This window comes from Gossypium hirsutum, chromosome D13 (assembly GCF_007990345.1).
Source record: "Gossypium hirsutum isolate 1008001.06 chromosome D13, Gossypium_hirsutum_v2.1, whole genome shotgun sequence".
Classification (NCBI taxonomy): domain Eukaryota; kingdom Viridiplantae; phylum Streptophyta; class Magnoliopsida; order Malvales; family Malvaceae; genus Gossypium; species Gossypium hirsutum.
In genome coordinates, this window is record NC_053449.1 from 54,771,419 (window position 1) to 54,784,028 (window position 12,610).

Sequence of the window (12,610 nt, forward strand, 5' to 3'; positions counted from 1 at the left end):
TTCCTAAGAAAGATGGGAAGGAGCGAATGTGTGTGGACTACAGAGACTTGAACAAAGCCAGCCCAAAAGATAATTTCCCACTGCCTCATATCGATACCTTGGTAGACAACACGGCCGGATACTCACTGTTCTCTTTCATGGATGGTTTCTCCGGGTACAACCAAATTAAGATGCTTTCTGAAGACAGGGAGAAGACCACATTCATAACGATGTGGGGGACGTTTTGTTATAAAGTGATGCCTTTTGGATTGAAAAATGCGGGAGCAACGTATCAGAGAGCCATGGTAGCATTATTCCATGATATGATGCATAAAGAGATAGAAGTTTATGTTGATGACATGATCGCAAAATCCAGAACAGAAAGGGAACACGTGCAAGTTCTGAGAAAACTGTTTCTGAGGTTAAGGAAGTTCCAGCTAAAACTTAACCCAGCCAAGTGTACTTTCGGGGCTAGATCAGGAAAACTGCTAGGATTCTTAGTCAGCGAAAAGGGAATTGAAATTGACCCAGACAAAGTTAAGGCCATACAAGAATTACCTCCGCCAAGTACTCAAAAAGAAGTTCGGGGTTTCCTAGGAAGACTAAATTACATCGCTCGATTCATTTCACAATTAACTGAGAAATGTGACCCCATATTCCGTCTTCTTAGGAAACACAATCCAGGTGTATGGGATGAGAAGTGCCAGGAAACTTTCGAAAGAGTTAAACATTACTTGTCCAACGCCCCAGTACTGATGCCACCTTGCCTTGACAAACCACTGATACTATACTTGGCAGTATTTGAGAATTCCATGGGGTGCGTGCTCGGCCAACATGATGAGTCAGGACGAAAAGAAAGAGCGATCTATTATCTCAGTAAGAAGTTCACTGAATGCGAAACGAGATATTCGCCAATTGAAAAATTATGTTGCGCATTGGTTTGGACTACTCGGAGATTGAGACAATACATGTTGTACCATACGACTTGGTTAATCTCAAAGTTAGACCCTCTGAAATACATGATGGAGTCAACTGCTCTAAACGGAAGGATGGCCCGATGGCAAATTCTACTATCTGAATTTGACATAACCTATGTGAATCAAAAGGCTGTAAAAGGGAGCGCGATAGCAGATTTTCTAGCAAGTAGAGCCCTGGACGATTATGAGCCTTTGAACTTTGACTTCCCAAATGAGGATCTGATGTATGTGGCAACTACTGAAGCGAGCACACAAGAAGGCAATACTTGGAAATTAAATTTTGACGGAGCCTCAAATGCCATGGGCAACGGGATTGAGGCAGTCTTGGTATCTCCAAACGGTAATCATTATCCTTTCACCAGTAAACTAGATTTTGATTGCACAAATAACATGGCGGAATATGAAGCATGTATCATGGGAATCCGCGCGGCTATGGAACGCAAAATCAAGGTACTTGAGGTATATGGGGATTCGGCATTGGTAATTTATCAGCTCAAAGGCGAATGGGAAACAAAAGACCCTAAATTGATTAGTTACCGAAGGATAGTCCTAGAATTGATTGAGGAGTTTGACGACATCACTTTTTGTTATCTCCCACGAGACGAGAATCAGATGGCCGACGCTTTAGCTACATTGGCTTCCATGATCAAAGTAAATAGACCAGAGGATGTGAAGCCTATCCAAATGAGCATTTATGATGCTCCAGCCCACTGTTGTAATATTGACGAGGAAGAAGAAAAGGACGACAACCCTTGGTATCAGGACATATTGCGATACGTGAAAAATTGTGAATACCCAAACCAAGCAACTGAGAATGACAAGAGAATGTTGAGGAGGCTGGCCAGTGGTTACGTCTTAGATGGAGAAATCCTGTACAAAAGAGGAAAAGATCAGGTGCTGTTAAGATGTGTAGACGCTGTGGAGGCCAAGCAGATCTTGGAAGAAGTCCATGATGGTATTTGTGGAACACACGCTAACGGTTTCACAATGGCCAGACAGATCATGAGATTTGGATATTATTGGTCTACCATGGAAGGAGACTGCATCAAGTATGCTAAGAAGTGCCATAAATGCCAGATTTACGGAGACAAAATTCATGTGCCTCCATCACCTCTTCACGTCATGACTTCCCCATGGCCCTTCTCCATGTAGGGCATGGACGTCATTGGGCCGATATCGCCAAAGGCTTCAAACGGACATCGTTTCATTTTTGTAGTGATTGACTACTTTACTAAGTGGGTAGAGGCTACTTCTTACGCCAACGTCACAAAGACAGCTGTCAGCAAGTTTTTAAAGAAGGAAATCATATGTCGGTATGGAATGCCTGAAAGGATCATATCAGACAATGCATTAAATTTGAATAATAGCACGATAGCAGAGGTTTGTAATCAATTCAAGATCAAGCACCACAACTCATCGCCATATCGTCCGAAGATGAATGGTGCGGTGGAGGCAGCCAATAAAAATATCAAAAAGATTGTGGGGAAAATGACTGAGACCTATAGAGATTGGCACGAGAAGTTGCCATTCGCCCTCTATGCTTATCGAACGTCCGTCAGGACTTCTACCGGGGCAACACCATTCTCTTTGGTTTATGGAATGGAGGCAGTGCTACCAATTGAGGTTGAAATTCCCTCTCTCCGAGTTTTTTCAGAACTAAAGTTAGACGAAGCAGAATGGGTCCAAGCCCGATATGATCAGCTGAACTTGATTGAAGAAAGGAGGTTAAGAGCTATCCGTCATGGTCAAATGTACCAGAAACGAATGATGCGAGCTTACAATAAGAAAGTTCGTCCTAGAAACTTCCATGAAGGGGACTTGGTACTGAAGAAAATCCTTCCCATACAAAAAGACTTCAGAGGAAAGTGGATGCCAAACTGGGAGGGACCTTATGTAGTAAAAAAGGCCTTTTCAGGAGGGGCATTAATTTTAACTGGGATGGATGGCAAAAGCTTGCCCAATCCTGTGAATTCGGATTCAGTGAAGAGGTACTTTGCCTAAAAAAAAAAAAAAGGGAGAGGCCAAGGCGAAAACCCGCAAAGGGCACCTTGAGACCAAAGGGGCTTTGAATTGAAAACCCAGGAATGGGCAATTCAAATTTTCGATCAAAGGTGAGGCATAGAGTAGTTTTGTCTTCTCCGAATTAACAAGAAGGAGAGATGCTACATCTTGGGGCATCAACAAAGTCTTTTAGGATTCCTAAACACAGAGTTTGTGCAGAGGAGCTCATGCTGCGATATCTGGGGCACCTATTTTTTATCTTATTTACATCTTAGCAAAATTTGCTATTTGTTCATTTAGAGCTCTGCTCTCAATAAAATTCCATCTTATTCATTGTGAGAATCTTTTTCATCATATCTCAGCAAAGTTTGCTATCTTGATTGATTTATTCATTTCGAGCTTTGGTCTCAGCAAAATTTTATTTTGTCCATTTTGATAATCTTTCAAGCATTTTTCTTTGAAATAACGATTAATGGATTGACAATACACATGCAGAAGGAGTTCTGCATATTACTCTGAAAGTTTCTAAATAACACGAGGACCTGAAACAGGACTATTGTTTAGAGCTGACCAAACTTAAGGGTTAGAAGCATTGGAGGAAGAATAGTCTAAATTGCATCTATTTCTTTAGGTTTTCTGTCAAAGGTACTGGCTGAACAAGAAGGCATCAGTGATAGAACCTTGATGAACAATGAGGAATGACAACCTAAGCATTAAAAATGGATCATTCTCATGACATTCTACAAATATAATACATACACGTCTAGTTAGGAGCATTTGATTCATTCTGATCATGTCATCCTAAACACTAGGCGTAAATAGGTCCTATCTTCCTATATTGGTAGGAAGTGGATCAAAGATGCAGATCTTGTCTTCCCATATTGGTGGCGAAGTAGATCGCAGAAAGCAGATCTTGTCTTCATGTATTGGCGTGAAGTAGATCGAAGGTAGCAGATCCTATCTTCCTATATTGGTAGGAAGTGGATCGAAGATGCAGATCTTGTCTTCCCATATTGGTGGCGAAGTAGATCGCAGAAAGCAGATCTTGTCTTCATGTATTGGCGTGAAGTAGATCGAAGGTAGCAGATCCTATCTTCCTATATTGGTAGGAAGTGGATCGAAGATGCAGATCTTGTCTTCCCATATTGGTGGCGAAGTAGATCGCAGAAAGCAGATCTTGTCTTCATGTATTGGCGTGAAGTAGATCGAAGGTAGCTGATCCTATCTTCCTATATTGGTAGGAAGTGGATCGAAGATGCAGATCTTGTCTTCCCATATTGGTGGCGAAGTAGATCGCAGAAAGCAGATCTTATCTTCATGTATTGGCGTGAAGTAGATCGAAGGTAGCAGATCCTATCTTCCTATATTGGTAGGAAGTGGATCGAAGATGCAGATCTTGTCTTCCCATATTGGTGGCAAAGTAGATCGCAGAAAGCAGATCTTGTCTTCATGTATTGGCGTGAAGTAGATCGAAGATAGCAGGTCCTGTCTTCCTATATTGGTAGGAAGTGGATCGACGATGCAGATCTTGTCTTCCCATACTGGTGGCGAAGTAGATCGAAGAAAGCAGATCTTATCTTCATGTATTGGCGTGAAGTAGATCGAAGATTGTAGATCTTGCCTTCCTGTAGTTGGCAGCGAAGCAGATCGAAGATGGCAGATTTTACCTCCCTGACTACAGTGGAGTACATTGGAGCCGATAACTCTATCTCCCTGTATTTGGCAGTGGAATAGATTGAAGATCAAAGATGGCAGATTTTACCTCCCTGTGACTACAGTGGAGTACATTGAAGCTGATAACTCTATCTCCCTGTATTTGACAGTGGAATAGATCGGAGATTACAGTCTTATCTCCCTAAGCAGTAGCGGAGCGGACGAAACCACAGTCTTATCTCCCTAAATAGTAGTGGAGCAGACTAAAAACACAAATCTCATCCCCATGGAGTCGTAGCAGAGTAGATTGAAGCTACAAGGCGTATCTGAAGTTGCAGTAGAGCAGATCGAAGAATCATAAGACGCAGTGGACTAGAATGAGGTTACTTGAAGAAAGGAAGCACCAAAAGAAGTCAAAACTCGGCGAGCCCGGGCAAAATTGGCCTTTCTTAGTCTTTGCTCTGTTCTCATTACACGATAACAAGCAAAGAGGGGCAGCTGTAAGGCCCAATTTTATGCCCAGGCCCGAATATTAAAACAAGATAAACAACAGTCCAATTACAAAGGAAAATAACAAGCCCAATGTAGCCCATGGCCCGAAACAAAAATTAAAAACCCAGCCCATACAACATTAACATTTTCGGCAGAAAGATGCCCCAAACCCTAGCGCCGCATGCCTCGCGTGGCCTCCTCGTCTGCCACGCCCAGCTCTCCATGCCACCATGTCGGCCATCTGCTCCTCTGTACCACCATGCCTCTGTCACCTCCATTGTGCCCATCCCATGCAAAGGGACAGAACAGAAACAATAGGAAATAGGATGAAAAGGGGTTATAAAAACCCGAATCAAAATTGTATCAAATGGGTTGATTTTTTGGGGATTTTTTCCTTTCATTTTCGATTGTAACATTACTTAAAAATACGAGAGTAAAAGCAGATTCAAGCAAGAAAAAACACCCGAAAACAGAAAAGGCAGTCAGATCTAAGGTTTCTTTTATTTTTTATTATTCAAAAACTCATCTATCATATATCTTTACATAGCATAAGTTTATAAAAAAGGAGTCAACAAAAAAAATAAAAAATTTTTACCTTTCCGGCCACCGCGTGCGGTGGCCGGCGCCGGCGCCGGCGAGCCTCCGGTGGCCGTCCGGTGACCCCCCCTTGGCCGGAAATCGCTCCGTGCCCTCCCTCTTCCTCTTTCTTTCTTTTTTTTCCCTCACCTGGTCTCAAATGAATTTTTCAAAAAAACTTAGCTTTTATAGGGGACCAAAACGCACCGTTTTGGCCCCCCCTGTTTAATGATAAAACGACGTCGTTTCGGACGTGGGGCGGGTCGACCCGACCCGCACCAGGGCAGGATCCGCGTGTTTTTGAGCGGAAGGGCTATTTGCGCAATTGGCCCTTCCGCATTTTTTATATTTCGCAATCAAGTTATTCGTTGTTTATAAATTGACCCTGAAATCTATTACACTTTGCGATTTAGTCCCCCTTCCAACGGTGTCGTTTCAAGTGTTTGGATAAATTACTTATTTGATCCCCCATAGTTTAACGCGCGTTCTGATAAGTCCATTCTCCTTTAATTTCTTTCAAAATTCGCCCCAAAGATTTGGTTTTAATCCAATCTCATCCCTTTTTCATCTATTTTTTTTCCTTAAATTTCATAATATTTTTGCTGTTTAATTCAATTTTAAATATTAATTGTTATATATATAATATTATTATCATTGTTGTTTTATTATTATTGTATTATATTTAACTATATATATATTTTGTTTCGTTTCTACTATTATATACATATATTATATATTCTTTAATATTAATATTTGTTCACGTATATATATAGGTATTTTTGTGTATATGGTATTATTTTCATGTATTCATTTATTTATATCATTTTTTAAATAATTATATTAAGTATACACTTGTAAATATCGTGCTATTCGTATATTTCCCATTATCTCATACAAATATCTTTGCATTATTCGTCATATATTTCTTTCATTTTTATGTATATGTTTTTAGATATCACAACATTTATATATTTTCGCATTATGTTACGTATACATTTTTTTATCTTTACTATTGTGATTATTAGTATATGTTTTTGTATTTATGAATATATCTTTAATACATATAAGTATATATTTATTATTAATAGATGTTTTCAACATTATTATTATGTATATTATGTGAATACTTTAACATTATATTATATATGTATTTATATATATTACGCATATATATATACCCCTTTTTTAATATTATATTTTTTACATATATATGTAGATATACGTACTTATACCTACTTAAATATATTTTTTCACATTTCATAATTCTTATATACTTACATATATTTATGCATATTTTACATCATATACATACTTATATATTTTATACTCTTAAAAATGTTTTTTGTATATTTCACATATTTTATAATTCACATACATATATTTTATATTATCACGATTTGTAAATATATAAATACACATTTACATTTTTTATAATATTTACCGATTTTATATATATGTACATACTTATCTATGTTTTCATATTCTGTAATATATATATATTTCTTATTTTATGGCTTTAAATTATACATGCATATATATATATATATATTTTTACATAATTGTATTTATTGTCATCATTGTTATTTGGTGTTTGTTTATTTATCCATGTACACTTGTGTTTTTTCTAAAATGTTAGTTCTATTTATTTATTTGTATGCTTTGTTTATGTAATCGCCTCGTCATTTCATTTTGCCTATTGCATTGTTGTTACTCATTTTACTTTGCTCACCTTGTCGTATTCGTTATTGTTTTGTCAAGCATTGACACTAAACACCAAAAGGAAAATTTTTCTAAATAAGGCAATATTTCGCGTTTGGAAACTCGAGAAAACGTGCCCTAACGTGCTGGGTTTCGATTTCTCGTTTGACTAAATAGCCAAATATCCTCTTAAAGCTTCAAAGTATGGTTTCATTAAACTATAAGGTGATCTTGGTTTCGATGGTTTAGAGTATCGTGTCCTAACGTGCTGGATGTGATATTCCTTCGGAACAAGAGAATCTTATGTTTCAATTCACGATATCAGATTTTCTTTTAAGGATCGCACTTTTTAAAACTCTTCAAATTTTCAATTTTCGACACTAAGACACTAATTAATCAACTAGGTACCAATTTTGGGCGTATCGAGGGTGCTATTCCTTCCTTGTGCGTAACCGGCTCCCGAACTCATTTTTCTGAATTTCGTAGACCAAAATCGTTGTTTTAATAAAATTAAATCATTTATTAAAAACAACCACTTTTTGAGGTGACCCGATCACACCTCGTCAAAAAAGGATTGGTGGCGACTCCCGTTTTCATTCTTTTTTAAATCCAAGTCGACCCCGTTTTCATCAAAAAATGGTGTCAACAGACTCTATCACCACACATTGGATACACAGATCTCCATCACACCGTCTAACATATCCCATAAGTATAGCATAAAGCTTAACACTCTCCAACACACCAACATATCCCGGTGAATGGAGCTTGGCTCAACATTCTCTTATCCCTCTAATTTGTCCCGGGGCCTTAATACCCAAATCACAAAACACAAGGGTGAGTACTCACAATCCTATGGCATGTTAAATATATCCAACGGTTTCAAAAAATCACAAGGCCAAAATACCCGCAAATACACACACTTAATTATTGTTTTAGTGCACACAATTTCTGTCCATATTCATCAATTCACATCACAATCTCATACACAATGCATACTTATCGAATTCACATTTAATTGCACTTTAAGTGCCACAATTATGCTCATTGAGCCATCACATATTCGTTCACATATGAATGCATTAAAAATCAGATTACCACATACCACATACCAATATTCACTTACTTTACCTGTCACATCAACATCACATTTCACAATTTAACACATAGTACTTACTGTTTTCTGCACACTTTCACTGCACATTTATATCGCTAACACAACATCATCACTATCATTCAGCATGTTTAATATGCTCCCAACTAACACATTCACAATAGCTATCACAATATATATCGCATGTCACATTATCACAACTTAATACTTAATCCATATCACACAATCTCATACTTTGCAAATTAAACAAAGGGTATAAGAAAGCTAGCACTTGGAACTTAGGATAGGGTTTTAGGCTATTCTTAAGCTCCCAATTAACGCTATGAATCGTGTCTATAAGCAGCGATTGCAAACACTCACCGTTCGCACTTTTGTGTTGTCGCCGAAAGTTTAAACTAGCTTTTCATTGCCTTTCACTTTACTCGTAGAATGTCCTAACGAATCCAAAGCTTCACACATAATAACTACACAATATACATAATCAATTAGTAGCCATAACACACCTCAAACAAACAAAAAATGCAGGTATAAAGTTACTTCATCTTGGAACTGAAATTTTCGACTAACAAAATTGAAACTCAAATATATTAATCTTTACTCATTCTCATTGCCTATAATCGATTCCAATAATCTAATTATGCATCTAAAAATAATTCTCAAACTTCAAACCACACAAAACTACACAGATTGATGGTTCCGAAATTTTAATGTAAAATAACAAATTTTCATGAAAACTCATTAAAACCTTAAAATCTCTTAACGAAAATTTAGGGAAAGTTTAGAAACCTTCTAATCATATCAAAACAAGTTAAAAAACACTCTGAAACATCGTTTTCCTTCAAAATCCTGATTTCACTATTAATGGCCCAATTTTCAGCATTTATTCAAAACTTTTGATTCAATAGATAAAAACTCAATTTAAAAGGCTAGATGCCTTTAAAAAATAATAAGAAAATGAAACATTACCTTAGTTGAAGGAGAAACAAACGTTTAATTGAAAATCTGAAAAACTCACAAGTTGAGCAATGGTGAAATCAATGGTGTTTTTGAAGCTTTTTATGGAATTCTTGAGAAGTTTAATGCTTGAAAGATAATAGAAATCAAAGAAATTTATGTTTGAAAAATAAAATAAGTGGAGGGTGACAAATAAAAATCAAAGGAGTTTTGAAAGATAAAATAAGTGAAGAGTGCTTGGGAAAATCAAGGGACGACAACAAAAAAGATAGGGAAGAAACTATTATGAGTTTAATGTAGATGGAGGGGAAAATAGGGTATCTTTAAAACTTTGGTATAATTACTTTAAAAATCACTCCTAGTTTAAATCATTTTACAAAACAACCCTCTTTTCAAAATTGATGATCTTTCCTACCTTAGTTTCAAAAATCGATTTGATTTTGAAAAAGTTATAGTCGAAAATAATATTGGGTTTCCATAACTCAAAATTTCCAAATCCATTCCAAGTCAAAATTCTTAATTTACTCTCAAAACTTCTAGACCCAATTTTGAGATGTGACAATGATTAAACTATTTAACATTAATAACCTAATTTCAAGAACTCAATTGAAATCAATGTGACCATAAATATCATAATCACTGCCATCATCAACCCACATAATGTAACCAAGATTATATCAATCGTTGAATTATAGAATAGTAATATTAAAAGAATATGAATAGATAAAAGATTAATAGCATTAAATATCCCTAAATTATGATCATTTTAAATTGGCCTCAAATTTTAAGATGTTCTCATTAAATCACCAAATTATTAATGTTATATCACTTTGGTCTTTCAATTATTAAAACAGTTAATTTAACCGTTAAATAACATATAAAATACTATGTGGCATAATTTAAAATGAAAATTTTAAAGAAAAGTAACATTACCATATAACTTTAAAAGTAAAACTTAAAAATAAAGTAAAACGAAAAAAAAGAATGAGTGACTGATAAAGATTTTGTAAAAGCTTCAAAAACCAAGATTTTTACAACATCTAATTTTAAAATATTATTTTTTAAAAATTTTCATTTTTAAAATATGCTACATAAGATTTAACATCTTATTTAACGGTTAAATCATTTATTTTAGTAACAGAAGGACCTTATTAATTTAACTTCAATATTTTTGGGATATAATTAGAATGTTTTATAGTTTAGGGACCAATTTAGAATAATGGCTATAATTTAAGGATGTATGGCATAAATAACTCATAAATAAAATAACAGTACTAAAAAAGAATGGAATCTCATTATAGCTTCTATCATATCTGCGTCTAGAACTATCCATAACCCCTCCCCAGCCCTTAAATAGGAGGATAATATGCTTCAGTGTACTCGAACCTACGTCCTCCTGCATTGATAATAATATCAATACTAATCAAGCTGAAACTCAATCGACAAAAGAAAAATGAAAACTTAAAACAGAGAGATTATATAAAAAAAATGACTATTTATTTATAATAATGTTGATGATCATAACATTAAAAACATTTGATACATAAAATTTCAGTTACCATACAATTGATTTTTCAATAAAAAAAAAGTTACTGAAATTATTTTTTTTCAGTGTGTTTCCATAGAATTATCATTAAAAAAAATGACAGCCGTATTGTGACAAAGATAAAAGGAGATAAAATATCCAAGGTACAATATAAATACAAACAAAGTAATAATATACAGGTAAAAGTATTATGGAGGTTTTTATATTAAAAGTTGAATTGCATTCTGTCCTTTCTATTAGAAAGATGGATAAATTAGTTTATATATGTTAAATCAAATAGCAAACTTGTCTTTTTGTTAAAAATTTCATCCATTTTTACTGTTAAAAACTAATTCCTATACATTAGTATGAGGTAATTATTTCACCAACTACATAAATTTTTAACAATAAAAATATTTCAATCCGACTCTGAGATTAATTTTACATGATACTTTTGTACTTGTTAGGAAACACTCTCAAAATATTAAAATATTTGCTTTTATGGTAATAATTGCAGACACGAGATTTCTTGCCAATTAAAGCAAATTAAAAAAAAAATTGAAGAAAATTTCCAACTAGTTCCACTATAAATTTAGGAGAATTGCATCTTCCCTTCCATTAAACAAAAAAGAAAGAGAAAGAGAAGAAGAAAAAGAAAAAGAAAGCATGAAAAATTCCCAAGTTTCTGCTCTAGTTTTCATGTTGGTTCTTCTTTTCTCTGCAGGTAAAATTCGTTATTCTTTATATTTTCTCATTCATTTTCAGTTACTCAACCAAAGCACAGCTTCTCTTCAATATTGTAAACTTAATTAAACCCCAAAAAATAACTCTTTAACATTTGGTTTCTTAATTAAAGGTGTTTATCGTACTTTCAAAATGGTTGAATCAATCTAAAGGAATGCGTGTGAGTTCAAGATTGTGTTGTAAAAAAAAGGAATTTTACAAATTGATTCTTGCTCTTATGTTTTATAATGTATTCTCAATTTTTATTTAGATATGATTTTGAAATTTCTTTCTAGCTGGAAACAATTGGATAAAAGTAAGAATATGTAGTGTTTTAAATATTGAATCAAATAAGGTGGAAATAATGGGAAACAGGAAAAGAGGTGGTAGCGACGGAAACTGGACACACCTGCACTGAAGAAATAAAATTGCCAAGTTGGAAAATACCAGATTGCTCGAGTTTATGTAAGACACGCCATGGAGATGAAGCCACCGGAGTTTATTTTAGGGGCGGTTGCTTATGCTCCTACCCTTGCCTTTCTTCTTTTATTTATTAATGTTTGATGTGCCAAAATCCCACCAATAAAACTCACATCTCTTCTATTGCTCTTAATTACTTAGCCAAATATCTTGTTGTCCATATCATAATTATGGAAGGGAAGAGATGATTACACGAGTAAAGTGGAAAACTTTTTAAGAGGGTTGAGATTAAATTATATCAATGCAAGGAAGCCAAATTGCATTAATTTAAGATTCTTATAGATTAATTTGAAAAGAATAAAGCAATAATTTCCCCTTTGAAAAGGGGGCAGAGCAAAGCCTCTACTTCCGACCTTGATCAAGAGTTAACCACTTTTTTATTACATTGTTGGGTCTCCCATCACTCTTGAGGATATCGAAGCATGCAGTAACTGACCCATT

General features: G+C 35.1%; 1 long non-coding RNA gene across 1 annotated transcript; it reads left to right on the forward strand.

Moving 5' to 3' along the window:
• Window positions 1–11,556: 11,556 nt before the first annotated feature.
• LOC107940183 (uncharacterized) lies at window positions 11,557–12,302 on the forward strand. The gene is made up of 2 exons (XR_001695383.2): window positions 11,557–11,690; window positions 12,065–12,302. It is a non-coding gene; the product is annotated as an uncharacterized lncRNA (long non-coding RNA).
• Window positions 12,303–12,610: the final 308 nt, after the last annotated feature.